We start from the raw sequence: 19,458 nt of genomic DNA, 5'->3' as shown, positions 1-19,458 counted from the left end.
CCGGCCCATTGAAGCCACTCATGCACCCTCCCATCCTTATCTCCACAACCACCAGTCAGTGTGCATGTCATCTTTTCTGAATGCAGCCTCCCAGATTTTGTTAACTTCACAAGGAAATTTTCTGGGCTGCGGAAGAGATCAGCAAATTAGTGAAACAAAATCGTAAGATGCTGCTCTCCAGGCTCATGAACCTGATCCTAGTTTCTCTCTGTTCCTGGGCTGCCTTCAGGAACGGGCATGTGATGAGGGCACAAACTACTAGACAGTAGGATAAAGTTCCAGAAGTGCCAGGCTTGGCAGTTATCTGTCCTGACTGAGAAGATGTTTGGTGAAGAAGAAAACAGCCAGCCACCAGAGCTGTTACTTTCTTTTTTTTTTTTTTTTTTAATTTTTTAATTTAGCTGGTTTTATTTTGGTTATGTCAAGTGATTGATGTGCAATAGATATAATCATTTCGTTGAAAAGATGTTAGCCCAGCAAAGTGTCAACTGCTCAGCGTCCCACTATTAAACAACAGCATTCTGATTCACTTCCAAACCAGAGACTTCAAGCTACTGTTAATCAGGAATAGGCAATCCAAAAGCAAAAACCAAGGCAAAAGCAGTGACAAAAGTACTTGACAGATCTTTAAAGTGTCAAAGAATCAGATTATGTTAAACACAACTTACTGTTAAATAAAAGGTAAAACAATAACCACACACATAGATCAATAGTTGAAAAATCATAAATTCTTTGTTTTGCAACTTCTAGCTATAATTGCTCTCTATTGTTATCTCCCTTCAGGAAGATAATTAATCTTGAAACTGTCAATGACTTTAAAATGTACATTTCTTTGAGAAAACCGAATAATAGATTTCAATTTTTTTAACAGCTATTTTGCAAGTCATTTTTACGCTACTTCTAAAGACAAATTACATCATTATGTAAGTATTATTTTACCTACTTTGACAAGATGCATACTGAAAGATGGTTTATGTAGTAAGTCTGGAGTAATTCAATTTAATTTTTTCGGCAAACTAGTGAAGGGAGCCAGGTAGATTTTTTTTTTTTGAGACAGAGTCTCCCTCTGTCATCCAGGATGGAGTGCAATGGTGCCATCATGGCTCACTGCTGCCTTGACCTCCTAAGGGCTCAGGTGATACTCCCACCTCAGTCTCTCTAGTAGCTGGGACTACATAGGCACGTGCCACCACACTTGCCTATTCTTGTTTTTTTTTTTTTTTTTTTTTTTTTTTTGAGACGGAGTTTCACTCTTGTTGCCGAGGCTGGAGTGCAGTGGCAAAATCTTGGCTCACTGCAACCTCCACCTCCTAGGTTCAAGCAATTCTCCTCTCTCATCCTCCCTAGTAGCTGGGATTACAGGTGCCTGCCACCACACCCAGCTAATTTCTTTTTATATATATTTTTAGTAGATGGAGTTTCACTACGTTGGCCAGGCTGGTCTCGAACTCCTGACCTCAGGTGATCCACCCGCCTCGGCCTCTCAAAGTGCTGGGATTACAGGCCTGAGCCACCGTGCGCGGCCTATTCTTGTTTTTTTCTATTTATTTATTTATTTATTTATTTATTTATTTATTATTATTATACTTTAAGTTCCAGGGTACATGTGCATAACGTGCAGGTTTGTTACATATGTATACCTGTGCCATGTTGGTGTGCTGCACCCATCAACTCGTCAGCACCCATCAACTCGTCATTTACATCAGGTATAACTCCCAACGCAATCCTTCCCCCTCCCCCCTCCCCATGATAGGCCCCGGTGTGTGATGTTCCCCTTCCCGAGTCCAAGTGATCTCATTGTTCAGTTCCCACCTATGAGTGAGAACATGCGGTGTTTGGTTTTCTGTTCTTGTGATAGTTTGCTAAGAATGATGGTTTCCAGCTGCATCCATGTCCCTACAAAGGACATAAACTCATCCTTTTTTATGGCTGCATGGTATTCCATGGTGTATATGTGCCACATTTTCTTCATCCAGTCTGTCACTGATGGACATTTGGGTTGATTCCAAGTCTTTGCTATTGTGAATAGTGCCACAATAAACATATGTGTGTATGTGTCTTTATAGCAGCATGATTTATAATCCTTTGGGTATATACCCAGTAATGGGATGGCTGGGTCATATGGTATTTCTAGTTCTAGATCCTTGAGGAATCGCCATACTGTTTTCCATAATGGTTGAACTAGTTTACAATCCCACCAACAGTGTAAAAGTGTTCCTATTTCTCCACATCCTCTCCAACACCTGTTGTTTCCTGACTTTTTAATGATCGCCATTCTAACTGGTGTGAGATGGTATCTCATTGTGGTTTTGATTTGCATTTCTCTGATGGCCAGTGATGATGAGCATTTTTTCATGTGTCTGTTGGCTGTATGAATGTCTTCTTTTGAGAAATGTCTGTTCATATCCTTTGCCCACTTTTTGATGGGGTTGTTTGTTTTTTTCTTGTAAATTTGTTTGAGTTCTTTGTAGGTTCTGGATATTAGCCCTTTGTCAGATGAGTAGATTGCAAAAATTTTCTCCCATTCTGTAGGTTGCCTGTTCACTCTGATGGTAGTTTCTTTTGCTGTGCAGAAGCTCTTTAGTTTAATTAGATCCCATTTGTCAATTTTGGCTTTTGCTGCCGTTGCTTTTGGTGTTTTAGACATGAAGCCTTTGCCCATGCCTATGTCCTGAATGGTATTACCTAGGTTTTCCTGTAGGATTTTTATGGTATCAGGTCTAACATTTAAGTCTCTAATCCATCTTGAATTAATTGTCGTATAAGGAGTAAGGAAAGGATCCAGTTTCAGCTTTCTACTTATAGCTAGCCAATTTTCCCAGCACCATTTATTAAATAGGGAATCCTTTCCCCATTTCTTGTTTCTCTCAGGTTTGTCAAAGATCAGATGGCTGTAGATGTGTGGTATTATTTCTGAGGACTCTGTTCTGTTCCATTGGTCTATATCTCTGTTTTGGTACCAGTACCATGCTGTTTTGGTTACTGTAGCCTTGTAGTATAGTTTGAAGTCAGGTAGCGTGATGCCTCCAGCTTTGTTCTTTTGACTTAGGATTGTCTTGGCAATGCGGGCTCTTTTTTAGTTCCATATGAACTTTAAAGCAGTTTTTTCCAATTCTGTGAAGAAACACATTGGTAGCTTGATGGGGATGGCATTGAATCTATAAATTACCTTGGGCAGTATGGCCATTTTCACGATATTGATTCTTCCTATCCATGAGCATGATATGTTCTTCCATTTGTTTGTGTCCTCTTTTATTTCACTGAGCAGTGGTTTGTAGTTCTCCTTGAAGAGGTCCTTTACATCCCTTGTAAGTTGGATTCCTAGGTATTTTATTCTCTTTGAAGCAATTGTGAATGGAAGTTCATTCCTGATTTGGCTCTCTGTTTGTCTGTTACTGGTGTATAAGAATGCTTGTGATTTTTGCACATTAATTTTGTATCCTGAGACTTTGCTGAAGTTGCTTATCAGCTTAAGGAGATTTTGGGCTGAGACAATGGGGTTTTCTAAATATACAATCATGTCATCTGAAAAGAGGGACAATTTGACTTCTTCTTTTCCTAACTGAATACCCTTGATTTCTTTCTCTTGCCTGATTGCCCTAGCCAGAACTTCCAACACTATGTTGAATAGGAGTGGTGAGAGAGGGCATCCCTGTCTTGTGCCAGTTTTCAAAGGGAATTTTTCCAATTTTTGCCCATTCAGTATGATATTGGCTGTGGGTTTGTCATAAATAGCTCTTATTATTTTGAGGTACGTTCCATCAATACCGAATTTATTGAGCGTTTTTAGCATGAAGGGCTGTTGAATTTTGTCAAAAGCCTTTTCTGCATCTATTGAGATAATCATGTGGTTCTTGTCTTTGGTTCTGTTTATATGCTGGATTATGTTTATTGATTTGTGAATGTTGAACCAGCCTTGCATCCCAGGGATGAAGCCCACTTGATCATGGTGGATAAGCTTTTTGATGTGTTGCTGAATCCGGTTTGCCAGTATTTTATTGAGGATTTTTGCATCGATGTTCATCAGGGATATTGGTCTAAAATTCTCTTTTTTTGTTGTGTCTCTGCCAGGCTTTGGTATCAGGATGATGTTGGCCTCATAAAATGAGTTAGGGAGGATTCCCTCTTTTTCTATTGATTGGAATAGTTTCAGAAGGAAGGGTACCAACTCCTCCTTGTACCTCTGGTAGAATTCAGCTGTGAATCCATCTGGTCCTGGACTTTTTTTCGTTGGTAGGCTATTAATTATTGCCTCAATTTCAGAGCCTGCTATTGGTCTATTCAGGGATTCAACTTCTTCCTGGTTTAGTCTTGGAAGAGTGTAAGTGTCCAGGAAATTATCCATTTCTTCTAGATTTTCCAGTTTATTTGCATAGAGGTGTTTATAGTATTCTCTGATGGTAGTTTGTATTTCTGTGGGGTCAGTGGTGATATCCCCTTTATCATTTTTAATTGCGTCGATTTGATTCTTCTCTCTTTTCTTCTTTATTAGTCTTGCTAGTGGTCTGTCAATTTTGTTGATCTTTTCAAAAAACCAACTCCTGGAATCATTGATTTTTTGGAGGGTTTTTTGTGTCTCTATCTCCTTCAGTTCTGCTCTGATCTTAGTTATTTCTTGCCTTCTGCTAGCTTTCAAATGTGTTTGCTCTAGCTTCTCTAGTTCTTTAATTGGGATGTTAGAGTGTCAATTTTAGATCTTTCCTGCTTTCTCTTGTGGGCATTTAGTGCTATAAATTTCCCTCTACACACTGCTTTAAATGTGTCCCAGAGATTCTGGTATGTTGTTATCTTTGTTCTCATTGGTTTCAAAGAACATCTTTATTTCTGCCTTCATTTCGTTATGTACCCAGTAGTCATTCAGGAGCAGGTTGTTCAGTTTCCATGCAGTTGAGCAGTTTTGATTGAGTTTCTTAGTCCTGAGTTCTAGTTTGATTGCACTGTGGTCTGAGAGACAGTTTGTTATAATTTCTGTTCTTGTACATTTGCTGAGGAGTGCTTTACTTCCAATTACGTGGTCCATTTTGGAGTAAGTACGATGTGGTGCTGAGAAGAATGTATATTCTGTTGATTTGGGGTGGAGAGTTCTATAGATGTCTATTAGGTCTGCTTGCTGCAGAGATGAGTTCAATTCCTGGATATCCTTGTTAACTTTCTGTCTCGTTGATCTGTCTAATGTTGACAGTGGAGTGTTGAAGTCTCCCATTATTATTGTATGGGAGTCTAAGTCTCTTTGTAAGTCTCTAAGGACTTGCTTTATGAATCTGGGTGCTCCTGTATTGGGTGCATATATATTTAGGATAGTTAGCTCTTCCTGTTGAATTGATCCCTTTACCATTATGTAATGGCCTTCTTTGTCTCTTTTGATCTTTGATGGTTTAAAGTCTGTTTTATCAGAGACTAGTATTGCAACCCCCGCTTTTTTTTTGTTCTCCATTTGCTTGGTAAATCTTCCTCCATCCCTTTATTTTGAGCCTATGCATGTCTCTCCGTGTGAGATGGGTCTCCTGAATACAGCAGACTGATGGGTCTCGACTCTTTATCCAGTTTGCCAGTCTGTGTCTTTTAATTGGAGCATTTAGTCCATTTACATTTAAGGTTAAGATTGTTATGTGTGAACTTGATCCTGCCATTATGATATTAACTGGTTATTTTGCTTGTTAGTTGATGCAGTTTCTTCCTAGCCTCGATGGTCTTTACATTTTGGCATGTTTTTGCAATGGCTGGTACCGGTTGTTCCTTTCCATGTTTAGTGCTTCCTTCAGGGTCTCTTGTAAGGCAGGCCTAGTGGTGACAAAATCTCTAAGCATTTGCTTATCTGTAAAGGATTTTATTTCTCCTTCACTGATGAAACTTAGTTTGGCTGGATATGAAATTCTGGGTTTAAAATGCTTTTCATAAGAATGTTGAATATTGGCCCCCACTCTCTTCTGGCTTGTAGAGTTTCTGCCGAGAGATCTGCTGTTAGTCTGATGGGCTTCCCTTTGTGGGTAACTCGACCTTTCTCTCTGGCTGCCCTTAAGATTTTTTCCTTCATTTCAACTTTGGTGAATCTGGCAATTATGTGTCTTGGAGTTGCTCTTCTCGAGGAGTATCTTTGTGGCGTTCTCTGTATTTCCTGGATTTGAATGTTGGCCTGCCCTACTAGGTTGGGGAAGTTCTCCTGGATGATATCCTGAAGAGTGTTTTCCAACTTGGTTCCATTTTCCCCCTCACTTTCAGGCACCCCAATCAGACGTAGATTTGGTCTTTTTACATAACCCCATACTTCTTGCAGGCTTTGTTCATTTCTTTTTCTTCTTTTTTCTTTTGGTTTCTCTTCTCGCTTCATTTCATTCATTTGATCCTCAATTGCTGATACTCTTTCTTCCAGTTGATCGAGTCGGTTACTGAAGCTTGTGCACCCCCCCCCCCCCCCCCCCCCCCCCCCCCCCCCCCCCCCCCCCCCCCCCCCCCCCCCCCCCCCCCCCCCCTTTGTCACGTATTTCTCGTGTCATGGTTTTCATCTCTTTCATTTCGTTTATGACCTTCTCTGCATTAATTACTCTAGCCATCAATTCTTCCACTTTTTTTTCAAGATTTTTAGTTTCTTTGCGCTGGGTACGTAATTCCTCCTTTAGCTCTGAGAAATTTGATGGACTGAAGCCTTCTTCTCTCATCTCGTCAAAGTCATTCTCCGTCCAGCTTTGATCCGTTGCTGGCGATGAGCTGCGCTCCTTTGCCGGGGGAGATGCGCTCTTATTTTTTGAATTTCCAGCTTTTCTGCCCTGCTTTTTCCCCATCTTTGTGGTTTTATCTGCCTCTGGTCTTTGATGATGGTGATGTACTGATGGGGTTTTGGTGTAGGTGTCCTTCCTGTTTGATAGTTTTCCTTCTAACAGTCAGGACCCTCAGCTGTAGGTCTGTTGGAGATTGCTTGAGGTCCACTCCAGACCCTGTTTGCCTGGGTATCAGCAGCAGAGGCTGCAGAAGATAGAATATTTCTGAACAGCAAGTGTACCTGTCTAATTCTTGCTTTGGAAGCTTCCTCTCAGGGGTGTACTCCACCCTGTGAGGTGTGGGGTGTCAGACTGCCCCTGGTGGGGGATGTCTCCCAGTTAGGCTACTCAGGGGTCAGGGACCCACTTGAGCAGGGAGTCTGTCCCTCCTCAGATCTCAACCTCTGTGTTGGGAGATCCACTGCTCTCTTCAAAGCTGTCAGACAGAGTCGTTTGCGTCTGCAGAGGTTTCGGCTGCTTTTGTGATTGTTTACTGTGCCCTGTCCCCAGAGGTGGAGTCTACAGAGATAGGCAGGTTTCCTTGAGCTGCTGTGAGCTCCACCCAGTTCGAGCTTCCCAACGGCTTTGTTTACCTACTTAAGCCTCAGCAATGGCGGGCGCACCTCCCCCAGCCTCTCTGCTGCCTTGCCCGTAGATCACAGACTGCTGTGCTAGCAATGAGGGAGGCTCCGTGGGTGTGGGACCCTCCCGGCCAGGTATGGGATATGATCTCCTTGTGTGCCTGTTTGCTTAAAGCGCAGTATTGGGGTGGGAGTTACCCGATTACCAGGTGTTGTGTGTCTCAGTTCCCCTGGCTAGGAAAAGGGATTCCCTTCCCCCTTGGCTTCCCAGGTGAGGCAATGCCTCGCCCTGCTTCAGCTCTCGCTGGTCGGGCTGCAGCAGCTGACCAGCACCCATCGTCCGGCACTCCCCAGTGAGATGAACCCAGTACCTCAGTTGAAAATGCAGAAATCACCGGTCTTCTGTGTCGCTCGTGCTGGGAGTTGGAGACTGGAGCTGTTCCTATTCGGCCATCTTGCTCCGCCCCTGCTTCTCTAGTTCTTTTAATTGGGATGTTAGAGTGTCAATTTTAGATCTTTCCTGCTTTCTCTTGTGGGCATTTAGTACTATAAATTTCCCTCTACACACTGCTTTAAATGTGTCCCAGAGATTCTGGTATGTTGTATCTTTGTTCTCATCGGTTTCAAAGAACATCTTTATTTCTGCCTTCATTTCGTTATGTACCCAGTAGTCATTCAGGAGCAGGTTGTTCAGTTTCCATGTAGTTGAGCGGTTTTGATTGAGTTTCTTAGTCCTGAGTTCTAGTTTGATTGCACTGTGGTCTGAGAGACAGTTTGTTATAATTTCTGTTCTTGTACATTTGCTGAGGAGTGCTTTACTTCCAATTATGTGGTCAATTTTGGAGTAAGTGCGATATGGTGCTGAGAAGAATGTATATTCTGTTGATTTGGGGTGGAGAGTTCTATAGATGTCTATTAGGTCTGCTTGCTGCAGAGATGAGTTCAATTCCTGGATATCCTTGTTAACTTTCTGTCTCGTTGATCTGTCTAATGTTGACAGTGGAGTGTTGAAGTCTCCCATTATTATTGTATGGGAGTCTAAGTCTCTTTGTAAGTCTCTAAGGACTTGCTTTATGAATCTGGGTGCTCCTGTATTGGGTGCATATATATTTAGGATAGTTAGCTCTTCCTGTTGAATTGATCCCTTTACCATTATGTAATGGCCTTCTTTGTCTCTTTTGATCTTTGATGGTTTAAAGTCTATTTTATCAGAGACTAGTATTGCAACCCCTGCTTTTTTTTGTTCTCCATTTGCTTGGTAAATCTTCCTCCATCCCTTTATTTTGAGCCTATGCATGTCTCTGCATGTGAGATGGGTCTCCTGAATACAGCAGACTGATGGGTCTTGACTCTTTATCCAGTTTGCCAGTCTGTGTCTTTTAATTGGAGCATTTAGTCCATTTACATTTAAGGTTAAGATTGTTATGTGTGAACTTGATCCTGCCATTATGATATTAACTGGTTATTTTGCTCGTTAGTTGATGCAGTTTCTTCCTAGCCTCGATGGTCTTTACATTTTGGCATGTTTTTGCAATGGCTGGTACCGGTTGTTCCTTTCCATGTTTAGTGCTTCCTTCAGGGTCTCTTGTAAGGCAGGCCTAGTGGTGACAAAATCTCTAAGCATTTGCTTATCTGTAAAGGATTTTATTTCTCCTTCACTGATGAAACTTAGTTTGGCTGGATATGAAATTCTGGGTTTAAAATGCTTTTCATAAGAATGTTGAATATTGGCCCCCACTCTCTTCTGGCTTGTAGAGTTTCTGCCGAGAGATCTGCTGTTAGTCTGATGGGCTTCCCTTTGTGGGTAACTCGACCTTTCTCTCTGGCTGCCCTTAAGATTTTTTCCTTCATTTCAACTTTGGTGAATCTGGCAATTATGTGTCTTGGAGTTGCTCTTCTCGAGGAGTATCTTTGTGGCGTTCTCTGTATTTCCTGGATTTGAATGTTGGCCTGCCCTACTAGGTTGGAGAAGTTCTCCTGGATGATATCCTGAAGAGTGTTTTCCAACTTGGTTCCATTTTCCCCCTCACTTTCAGGCACCCCAATCAGACGTAGATTTGGTCTTTTTACATAACCCCATACTTCTTGCAGGCTTTGTTCATTTCTTTTTCTTCTTTTCTCTTTTGGTTTCTCTTCTTGCTTCATTTCATTCATTTGATCCTCAATTGCTGATACTCTTTCTTCCAGTTGATCGAGTCGGTTACTGAAGCTTGTGCATTTGTCACGTATTTCCCGTGTCATGGTTTTCATCTCTTTCATTTCGTTTATAACCTTCTCTGCATTAATTACTCTAGCTATCAATTCTTCCACTTTTTTTTCAAGATTTTTAGTTTCTTTGCGCTGGGTACGTAATTCCTCCTTTAGCTCTGAGAAATTTGATGGACTGAAGCCTTCTTCTCTCATCTCGTCAAAGTCATTCTCCGTCCAGCTTTGATCCGTTGCTGGCGATGAGCTGCGCTCCTTTGCCGGGGGAGATGTGCTCTTATTTTTTGAATTTCCAGCTTTTCTGCCCTCCTTTTTCCCCATCTTTGTGGTTTTATCTGCCTCTGGTCTTTGATGATGGTGACGTACTGATGGGGTTTTGGTGTAGGTGTCCTTCCTGTTTGATAGTTTTCCTTCTAACAGTCAGGACCCTCAGCTGTAGGTCTGTTGGAGATTGCTTGAGGTCCACTCCAGACTCTGTTTGCCTGGGTATCAGCAGCAGAGGCTGCAGAAGATAGAATATTGCTGAACAGCGAGTGTACCTGTCTGATTCTTGCTTTGGAGGCTTCCTCTCAGGGGTGTACTCCACCCTGTGGGGTGTGGGGTGTCAGACTGCCCCTGGTGGGGGATGTCTCCCAGTTAGGCTACTCAGGGGTCAGGGACCCACTTGAACAGGCAGTCTGTCCCTTCTCAGATCTCAACCTCCGTGTTGGGAGATCCACTGCTCTCTTCAAAGCTGTCAGAGTCGTTTGCATCTGCAGAGGTTTCTGCTGTTTTTGTTGTTGTTTAGTTGTGCCCTGTCCCCAGAGGTGGAGTCTACAGAGACAGGCAGGTTTCCTTGAGCTGCTGTGAGCTCCACCCAGTTCGAGCTTCCCAGCGGCTTTGTTTACCTACTTAAGCCTCAGCAATGGCGGGCGCCCCTCCCCCAGCCTCACTGCTGCCTTGTGGTTAGATTGCAGACTGCTGTGCTAGCAATGAGGCAGGCTCCGTGGGCGTGGGACCCTCCCGGCCAGGTGTGGGATACAATCTCCTGGTGTGCCCGTTTGCTTAAAGCGCAGTATTGGGGTGGGAGTTACCCGATTTTCCAGGTTTTGTGTGTCTCAGTTACCCTGGCTAGGAAAAGGGATTCTCTTCCCCCTTGTGCTTCCCAGGTGAGGCGATGCCTCACCCTGCTTCAGCTCTTTCTGGTCGGGCTGCAGCAGCTGACCAGCACCAATTGTCCGGCACTCCCTAGTGAGATGAACCCAGTACCTTAGTTGAAAATGCAGAAATCACTGGTCTTCTGTGTCGCTCGCGCTGGGAGTTGGAGACTGGAGCTGTTCCTATTCAGCCATCTTGCTCTGCCCCAGAGCTGTTACTTTCAAGACAGACTTAGGCTTTCATGTAAAAAATATGGAGGTCTGGAGGCCTAAATCATCTAAACATAACAATGTCATTAAATTAGAAATAAATATGATCTAATGTAACTCAAGTATTCATTTTCTAGCAATGCAGTAGCCCGAAAGCCTTAAAAAATACTTACTACAAAAAAGCAGAAAATTCTGGACACAAATCGTTATTTTAAACTTTTGTAAATTCATTAAGAGCAAATGTCAATTTCTGTTAACTTGTTAAAAACTTGAGTTTTCATGACTACATGGAGGACAGAAGAAAAACTGAGTGACAACACAGGTGGAAAACAGTTTAGGTGCTTATGTGAAACCGGGATATTCAAATTATTCTATTTTCTGGCCAAGCACGGTGGCTCACGCCTGTAATCCTAGAACTTTGGGAGGCTGAGTCAGACAGATCACTTGAGGTCAGGAGTTCGAACATGGTGAAATCCCGTCTGTACTAAAAATACAAAAATTAGCCGGGTGTGGTGGTGGGCACCTGTAATTCTAGCTACTTGGGAGGCTGATGCAGGGGAATCACTTGAAACTGGGAGGTGAGATTGCAGTAGGCCGAGATCATACCACTGTACTCCAGCCTGGGTGACAGAGTGAGACTCTGTCTCAAAAAAAAAAAAAAATTATATTTTCAAGAGAAAAATAAACCCCAAAAGAATTTCGTCCATAACAAACTGAGGCAAAGACACTACCTTGGTTCTGGATAGAAAGGAAAGACTCTCCTGAGAAACTGTGGGCATTATAGCTCACATGTAGGTTTGGGGCCTGCCTTAGTTTAGATTTCCCCAAAGCAGACTATGACAAGGATGTGGATACAGGTCATTAATTTTGGAGATGATCCTGGAGATCACAAGTGACAGAGTTAGGAGAGTGAGAAAGAAAGGGAGAAAAAAATAGCATGCGCACTATGGGCTCAAATCCATTAGAAATCTTTTGAAAAACATGTAGAATTTATAGCCTAAACTTACGATACCAAAAAATCTCAATCTAGGAATTTCTTAAATCCTAAACTCAGAGTGATCCCAGGTTTCTGGCAGAAACAAACTAAAATCTTCTCTGAAAATCAATCTAGGTTCCAAATATATCCCACAGATAAAGTTCCAACAAACATGAAGTCAAAATTTTTTTTAAAAATCACAAAACATATAATTAAATAAAATATTGTTATATACAAATCCCACAGCTAACATCAATGGTGAAAGACTGAAAGCCTTTTTGCTCATATGTGAAATGAGATGAGGAGGCTTATTCTTACCACTTCTATAACATATAGTACTGGAAGTTCTAGCCAGAGCAAGTAGGCAAGAAAAATAATTAAAAGGCATCCAAGCTAGAAAGGAAGAAGCAGAAGTATCTCTGTTCTCAGACAACATAATTTTATACGTAGAAAACCCTAAAGATTTCAAACTCAGACACACACACACAAAATATCTGTTTGAACTAATAAGTAAACTCAGCAAAGTTGCAGGATACAAAATCAGCATTCAAAAGTCAGTTGCAGGGCCAAGTATGATGACTTATGCCTATAATCCTAGCACTTTGGGAGGTTAAGGTGGAAGGACCACTTCAGTCCAGGAATTCAGGGTCATGGTGAGCTATGATTACACCACTGCACTCCAGCCTGAGCAACAGAGTGAGACTCTGTCTCTTAAAAAAAAAAAAAAAAAAAAAGATGAACCTGAGTGGACTTTGCTCATGACCATGCTAAAACCTCCACCCGGGGAAGTTACAGTTTCCTGTTCATCATACGTGACCTATGTGCTGGCATGAAGAGTTACTGCATGCAGCTAAGAATCCTCTGCATGTGATGACGATGACGCACCCTCTCCACTGTCCCATAAGCCCTCTTGTCACTTTCCATCGGGGAGGCATGGCTTTGGAGAATACCCGCAGTGCTCTCCTCACTTGTACGAAGTACAAAGCCTCCTATTAATCAAAACCTGAGTTCCCGCTAAAAGTCGTTTATTACTTGGCAAGTGAACAAACCTCGTTTTTGGGGGTGAAATGGGAGGAATAGGTTAAACCAGTAAGAAAGTGAGGAGTCAGGGGAGGGAGGTAAATGAGATAAATCCTGAAGTTCATAGCAACACCTAGTGAAAGTGAATTCCTACTTCAGGAGGGAATTTTTTTGTAAAGATAGCAGTTTTCCCAACACTTTGTTGCAATGTTTTGTGTGAGTGCTTCTTTGGATCTGATGCTCCAGGCTTTCTCTGTGGAGTTTGGGACCACAGGGCCTTATGGCATCCTCTAGAAACATCTGTAAAAGCAGACTCTGGGTTTTTGCAGGGGCAAGAGGTGGTCAGAAGAATTTTCCCACTACAAGAAAGTCCTCTCCATTCTGCCATTTCATATTCCCCTCCTCTGGAAATACTTTTCCGGGAGGTTTTCCTGGTTGACCCAGGCAGCTAAGGTAGAGAGGGCAGGGTAATTCCCAAGTACCTCCCACACTGAGCAACAAAATTAGACACCATCCATCACCCACATCACTTGAGCAAAGGCTCTGAACACGAAGCCCAAACACCACTCCCTCTGCAGCTTTCCTGCAGCCAGTCACTTCTGGAAACCTTGCCCTGCATCCCTCTTCCTTGTCTCAGCTGGAGTTGGGTGAGAAGACCAGTGGGAAAGCAGCGGGGAAGAGGAGTCAGCCCTGACCACACTTCCCTCCCCAGCTCCTCCCTGTCCATGCAATCTGAGTCTCCTCTGGGAGAGAGGCAAACCAGGATCTGATAACTGCAGTTATTTTTGTTTTGGTTTGGTTTGTTTTGGTTTGTTTTTGAGATGGAGTCTCGCTCTGTTGCCCAGGCTGGATTGCAGTGGCGCAATCTCGGCTCACTGCAACCTCCACCTCCTGGATTCAAACCATTCTCCTGCCTCAGCCTCCCAAGGATCTGGGACTACAGGCATGTGCCACCATACCCGGCTAATTTTTCTGTATTTTTAGTAGAGACGGGGTTTCACCGTGTTAGCCAGGATGGTCTCGATCTCCTGACCTCGTGATCCACCCGCCTCGGCCTCCCAAAGTTCTTGGATTACAGGCATGAGCCACTGCACCCAGCTGATAGCTGCAGTTTTTAACATGAAAAGGATTGGGCCCTAGAACACTGAATGTGAGACTGTTATAATGACGGAGTTGTGAAATCTAGAATCTGGTCCTGATGTTAAAGAACCCAAGATCCGACGGGGAATCAGTGAGTTGACAAAATGCAGTTAAAAGAAGTTACTAAAAAATAAAAAAAAGAAGAAGAATCATTTCCTGTTTATACTCTGAATGGCTTTAAATCCTTCAATAAATATGTTGCACACAAATAGGCTTGAGATTATCTGCATGCCCTCGTGCCAGGGCCATGAAGTCATGCCCATCTGTGTCTGTGCAGTTTTACCACCAAGACTGAGCTGTGCAAAGAGAAATAGCTGTCAGCTTTTCCAAGTAAACAGAAGCAGAAAGGAGAAGCGTCACATCTGACTTTCTACAGAGCACAAAGATTCAGACTTCTAAGGCTGTTCACAGGAGGGGAGAGGGGAGAGGACGGGCAGGGGAGACAGGAATAGAGGAAGTGGGGCCAGGAGAGGGGTCAGATAGAGGGGAAACCATCTTCACACAGAGGCTTGGAATCTCCAGGGGAAAAATACAGAAGTTGCGGGGCAGAAAGAGGCCATTTTGTGCAATAACAACCCGGGGGGAACAAAGTAAAAGAAAAAAGAAAACCACCAAGTTGACATTTGTCTACCAGAATAAAAAAAGGAAAAGAATTGCTACTGGATCTAGTCATAAAAGGACTCACTTAGAGACACTGAAGTACGAGAATTAATACTGTCTTCAGCTAAGGAAAGTGAGGAAAGAGGCCACTTTTTACTTTTAATTTCAGTATTTCAAAAGCACTAGAGTTTTTGGGTTTTTTTGGTGGGGGGGCAGGGGACGGAGTCTCACTCTGTCACCCAGTGGAGTGCAATGGCGCGATCTCAGCTCACTGCAACCTCTGCCTCCCAGGTTCAAGCGATTCTCCTGCCTCAGCCTCCCGAGTAGCTGGGACTACAGGTTAGCACCACCATGCCCAGCGAATTTTTGTTTTTTTAGTAGAGATGAGGTTTCACCATGTTAGCCAGGATGGTCTCTATATCTTGACCTCGTGATCCACCCGCCTTGGCCTCCCAGAATGCTGGGATTACAGGCATGAGCCACCGTGTCCAGCCACCACTAGAATTATTTTGTAAAACTCCAAGGTTAACAAGTTCATGAAAAGAATGAAAACAAAGAGATTAAATTCAAAGAGCCCTGTTCTGTATCTGAATTCTTTCCTGAAACCACCTAGCTGTAATATTCATACCAGTGCCCCTCGAAATGTATGAAACACATATAGTGCCTGCGATGTTGTGAAAATGCAGGTTCTGACTTGACTGGTCTGGGGTGGAGGAGATTTTGCATCTTTAGCCAGTTCCCAGGGTTGCTCATGCAGGCCAGTGGATCACACCTTAAGCAGCAAGAATTGAGACCACCCACTGACTGCCAAATTTTTTCTTTTACAGAATATAGAAGTGAAAAAAATCAACCTTCACCCCCTAGTCTCTAAAAAAAAAAAACGTTGTTGCTTATTGACTGAATATTTATTAATAACCCCTAGGAGGCTGAATACAAGAAAAACATGGCTCCGGCCTTCCCCCAGTCCATGGAGAAGCTCCAGATTATAAGCCCAGAAGCTGTGACATCTTCCCTCCCCTCCAGTCTGGACCAGGTATGTCCCCATGCCACCTGCTCTGCTAGTGCCAACAGGTCAGCCATCCCGTGGGGAGTGTGACCTGCACAGAGAATCCCGTGCCCTGCCCCCAAAGCCCTCATGATTATAGAGAACAGAGTAGAGTTTCTACTGCTCCTTCATTCTCCCTGGCCAGTCTCTCCCTCCTTCACCTCATCTGCTCCAGTGACACATCCCAAGGAACAGACATGCCCAGTGTGAGACAGGGCAGCTCCTGCAAAGCCCCACTCTGGGGTAGCAGAGTCATCTGCCCTATGTGGAAACAGAAAGAAAAGGTCCCAGAACAGAGCGGCAGGGCCTTGCTTCAGGGCAGAGAGGACATTCAGCAGGAGCTGCAAGTGTCAGCACCCCAAGGTCATCAAGACAAGATGACAAACAGAGCTCAGTGGCCCCAGATTTCCAAGTATTTCTACTTCCTCTTTTTGACCACATAGCTGCGCCCTTGATGGAAACGGCATTTCAGAAGCCTCTCTCTCTCCGCCTCGGACAGTTTTGGCTAAACTCCAAAGCAGAAAGCAGAAGCTGCTCTTTCTGGCTTGTTAGCGTCTGAGCTCCCGGAAGAGATTATACCAGAAAAGCCTGGGAGATTTACTGGAAATTATACCAGAGGAGACTGTGCTAGAAATGCCTGTGATGATAGAGATTATGCTAGAAGAGATGTTGTGAAGACAAAGGGGGTGGGGTGCCCCTCAGGCAGCACTTAGGGGGTGGGGAGGTGTCCTGGAGACCCTGAGGAGTCAGATGTGGAGGGAGAGGAGAGGCTGGTGGGATCAGGCAACACAGGGCGACAGTGGCCTGAGGATGTGATGAGACCTCAGGGTGATGTGCCAGGAACACCAGCTCCTGGGAGCTGCAGCTTTCAGCTGTGGCAAAGGCAGGTGTGGTCCCACACCATGAGAGGCACCCCTTTGTGGGGAACCCGGGAGCTGCACAAAGGGCTCCTCAACAGTAAACAAGGAAGGGATTTTGAAAACGTAGTGCTGGGGCACACCTGATCCCCCTCCCAGGCTGTCCCAAGCTGTCTCCTGTCTCCCAGTGTCTGAGTTTGCTAGGGTTCTCATAACAAAACACCGACTGAGGAGCTTAAACTGGAGAAATTTCTTTTCTCTCAGTTCTGGAAGGCCGAAGTCCAAGATTTGGCAGCAGCAGAGTTCCTCCAAGGCTCTCCTTGGCTAGTAAATGCCATCTTCTCCCTGTGTCCTCATGTGGCCTTCCCTCTGGGCCTGTCAGCATTCGAATTGCCTCTTGTCATAAAGACATCAGACATATTGGACAAGGGCCCATCACAATTACCTCATTTTAACTTCATTACCTCTTTCAAGACCCTATCTCCAAATACAGTCACATCCTGAGCTACTAGGGGTTAAGGCCTCAACATATGAATTTGGAGGGGACACAGATTGAACCCCTCACGCCCACCACCTCCCACCCTACCCCAGAAGCACAAAATGGTCTCCCTCCTGCCTCAAGGACTCTGGTACTCTCCAGGTTTGAGGACCAGCCCTCTGTCCACGCTGCAGTGTAGATTGAGATCTTTGTAGATGGAGTCCTGAATGTCAACATTTGTGACAACTAAAAGACAATCCCCCTGCCCAACTTTGGCCACAGTTCCTTGGAGTCAGGGTGGTGAGTGGGCAAGTAACTCAGTCCTATCAAATGTGCCCATGGACACTGAGGTATGAGCAGCTCTGCCCACTCTGCGTTCTCCTGGCTGTTCATGACGTGAGCAACAGCAAGCTCAGGGTGCTCTGCCAGTGAGTGTCTGCTACTCTGCATTCTCCTTTCTCATGTTCCTTGTCTTCCTACAGTTCTTCAGCAAGCACACCACCTTCCTGCCTCATGCATCGCTAACTCGGCAGTCAAGTAACATTCGTTCTTCATAGTAAAGGGTTTATGCCTCGCCTCTTAAGCAGACTGTAAACTTCTTGGTGTTAGAAGCTCACTCTTAAGTCTGTGTGTATCATAACCCTGCACATAGCAGGACACGGTAGTCAGGAACAGTGAAGGGTCTGAGATCTAACTGTACATGCAGGTCAGCAAGTCAGTCTGCCACAGTTTCATGGATGCTGGTAGAAGCCACAAAACCCCGAGCTGTGACAAAGAACAATTTATTACACATGGCAACAGCAGTGGTCACAGTAGCAGCATTTTTGCTTGGGTTCTAGGACCCCAGTTCCCACAGACAGTGCAAAGAGGCATTGCAGGTGACACCAGCACACCCAGTGGGCTGGGTTCTAGAAGAGGAACCCTGAGCTTGAGGCATCTGATTCTTTTATAACAGGCAATCATGCCTGTCCTTTGGTCCAGAAGAAAACACTATTTTCCAAGGCTGCCCACTAGGAGGTGAGAACATCTTTGAAAAGGCAGCCAGTGCCACTGCTCACAAGATGTGCGGAAACATGAGACCTGGGGAAGGGCGGCCATCCACATTTTTTGATGGGTTGAGTGTTCCCTGAAGCCTGGCTAAGTGAGGCCCCGTAGGTTCTTGCCCTGCTAATGGGTCTCTTTTCACATTATCCACTTCAACCCAGCTTGGCTTCTGGACTCGGCTACTTTACATTTGCCTGTTTAGCAAAGAATTGGGGACTTCCATTACTCCATCACTGGGGGTAAAATAAATGTTGAGGTTCAGGAGATTCCAAATTCCTCTGAGATTCTAATGTCTTCTTTACTGGGGACTGAGAGAAGGATGGGGACTGCAATGGTTCTGAGCCCAAGTTTTTCCGCCTGATGATTTGTGGGCTCTGGACCCTGGGAAATGAGGAAACCAGCTGGCTTCACACCTGCTGCTCATCCAAGGCTGGGTCTCCTGGGGAGGGGCTCTTGAGCACTCCATGCCCCTCAACCACGAAACAGAACATAACGTTCTACACTGCAAGCTCCTACATAGTGGCCAGCAAACTTTGTGTGTAAAAAGCCTACTAGTAAATGTTTTATGCTTTGTGGGCCATTCAGTCTCTGTTAAGACTCCTCAGCTCTGCCCTTGTAGCACAAAAACAGCTACCATGTGTAAACAAATGGTCGTGGCTGTGTTTAGATAAATTTTTATTTACAAAATTCGATGGTGAGCTGGATTTGCCCCTCAGGATGTAATCAGCTGACCCCGCACATATTCTGAACACACTCCTGTCTCACAGGCTTCTTTATAAGCCTCTATGTAAAGCACAAGCTGGTGAGGGCACCAGGGAGAGCAGCACCGCAGCACCGCCCTCGGCACAGGCCCCCAGTCCAAGTCCTGTGCAGGAGCGGGTCTCGCCCAGCGCAGCAGCTCTGCACCTCTGTGATACCACTCTGCCAAGAGGGAAGGTGCAGGCCCTGCAGCCCATCGGCTTGGATCTGAAGACCAGCCCTGTGGGGCTGCTAAGTCATGAAACTGACCTCATGGAGATTTCATAAAGCCCCTACCAGCTTTCCAGCTAGAGAAATGCTTACATCTATATATTTATGTCTTCACACATAAAGAAAATGGAAGAAGTCAAAATCAATTCGCTATCATTTATAATGAAAGGAAAGAAAACTAAGGATGGTGTTTATGTGGGTGTGGAGAGAGGAAAAGAGACAGAACCAACACTAATTACTGCTAAACAAAAAAAAGAGAAAGGAAGGAAGATGGGGAGGGAGGGGGCAAAAATCTCGTTCCATGCTCCACACAGTTCTCTCAAGTCTACAGGCTGAGGTCGTCGGAGCCTAGACAATCTCAGCAGGTAAGAAGATTCTAGGCCCACTAGACTTCCTTCCACTTTACACTGAATTGAATAAAATCATAAAAAGGGATTTTGCC

General features: G+C 44.3%; 1 protein-coding gene across 1 annotated transcript in view; it reads right to left on the bottom strand.

Moving 5' to 3' along the window:
- RARRES2 (retinoic acid receptor responder 2) overlaps positions 1–19,458 on the bottom strand; it is a 647,965-nt gene that overhangs the window by 485,965 nt on the left and 142,542 nt on the right. The window lies entirely within an intron of this gene.

The sequence above is a fragment of the Macaca thibetana genome, chromosome 3, assembly GCF_024542745.1.
Source record: "Macaca thibetana thibetana isolate TM-01 chromosome 3, ASM2454274v1, whole genome shotgun sequence".
In the NCBI taxonomy this organism is placed as follows: domain Eukaryota; kingdom Metazoa; phylum Chordata; class Mammalia; order Primates; family Cercopithecidae; genus Macaca; species Macaca thibetana.
The sequence above is the reverse complement of the archived record's forward strand: the minus strand, read 5'-3'. Positions and strand labels throughout refer to the sequence as shown.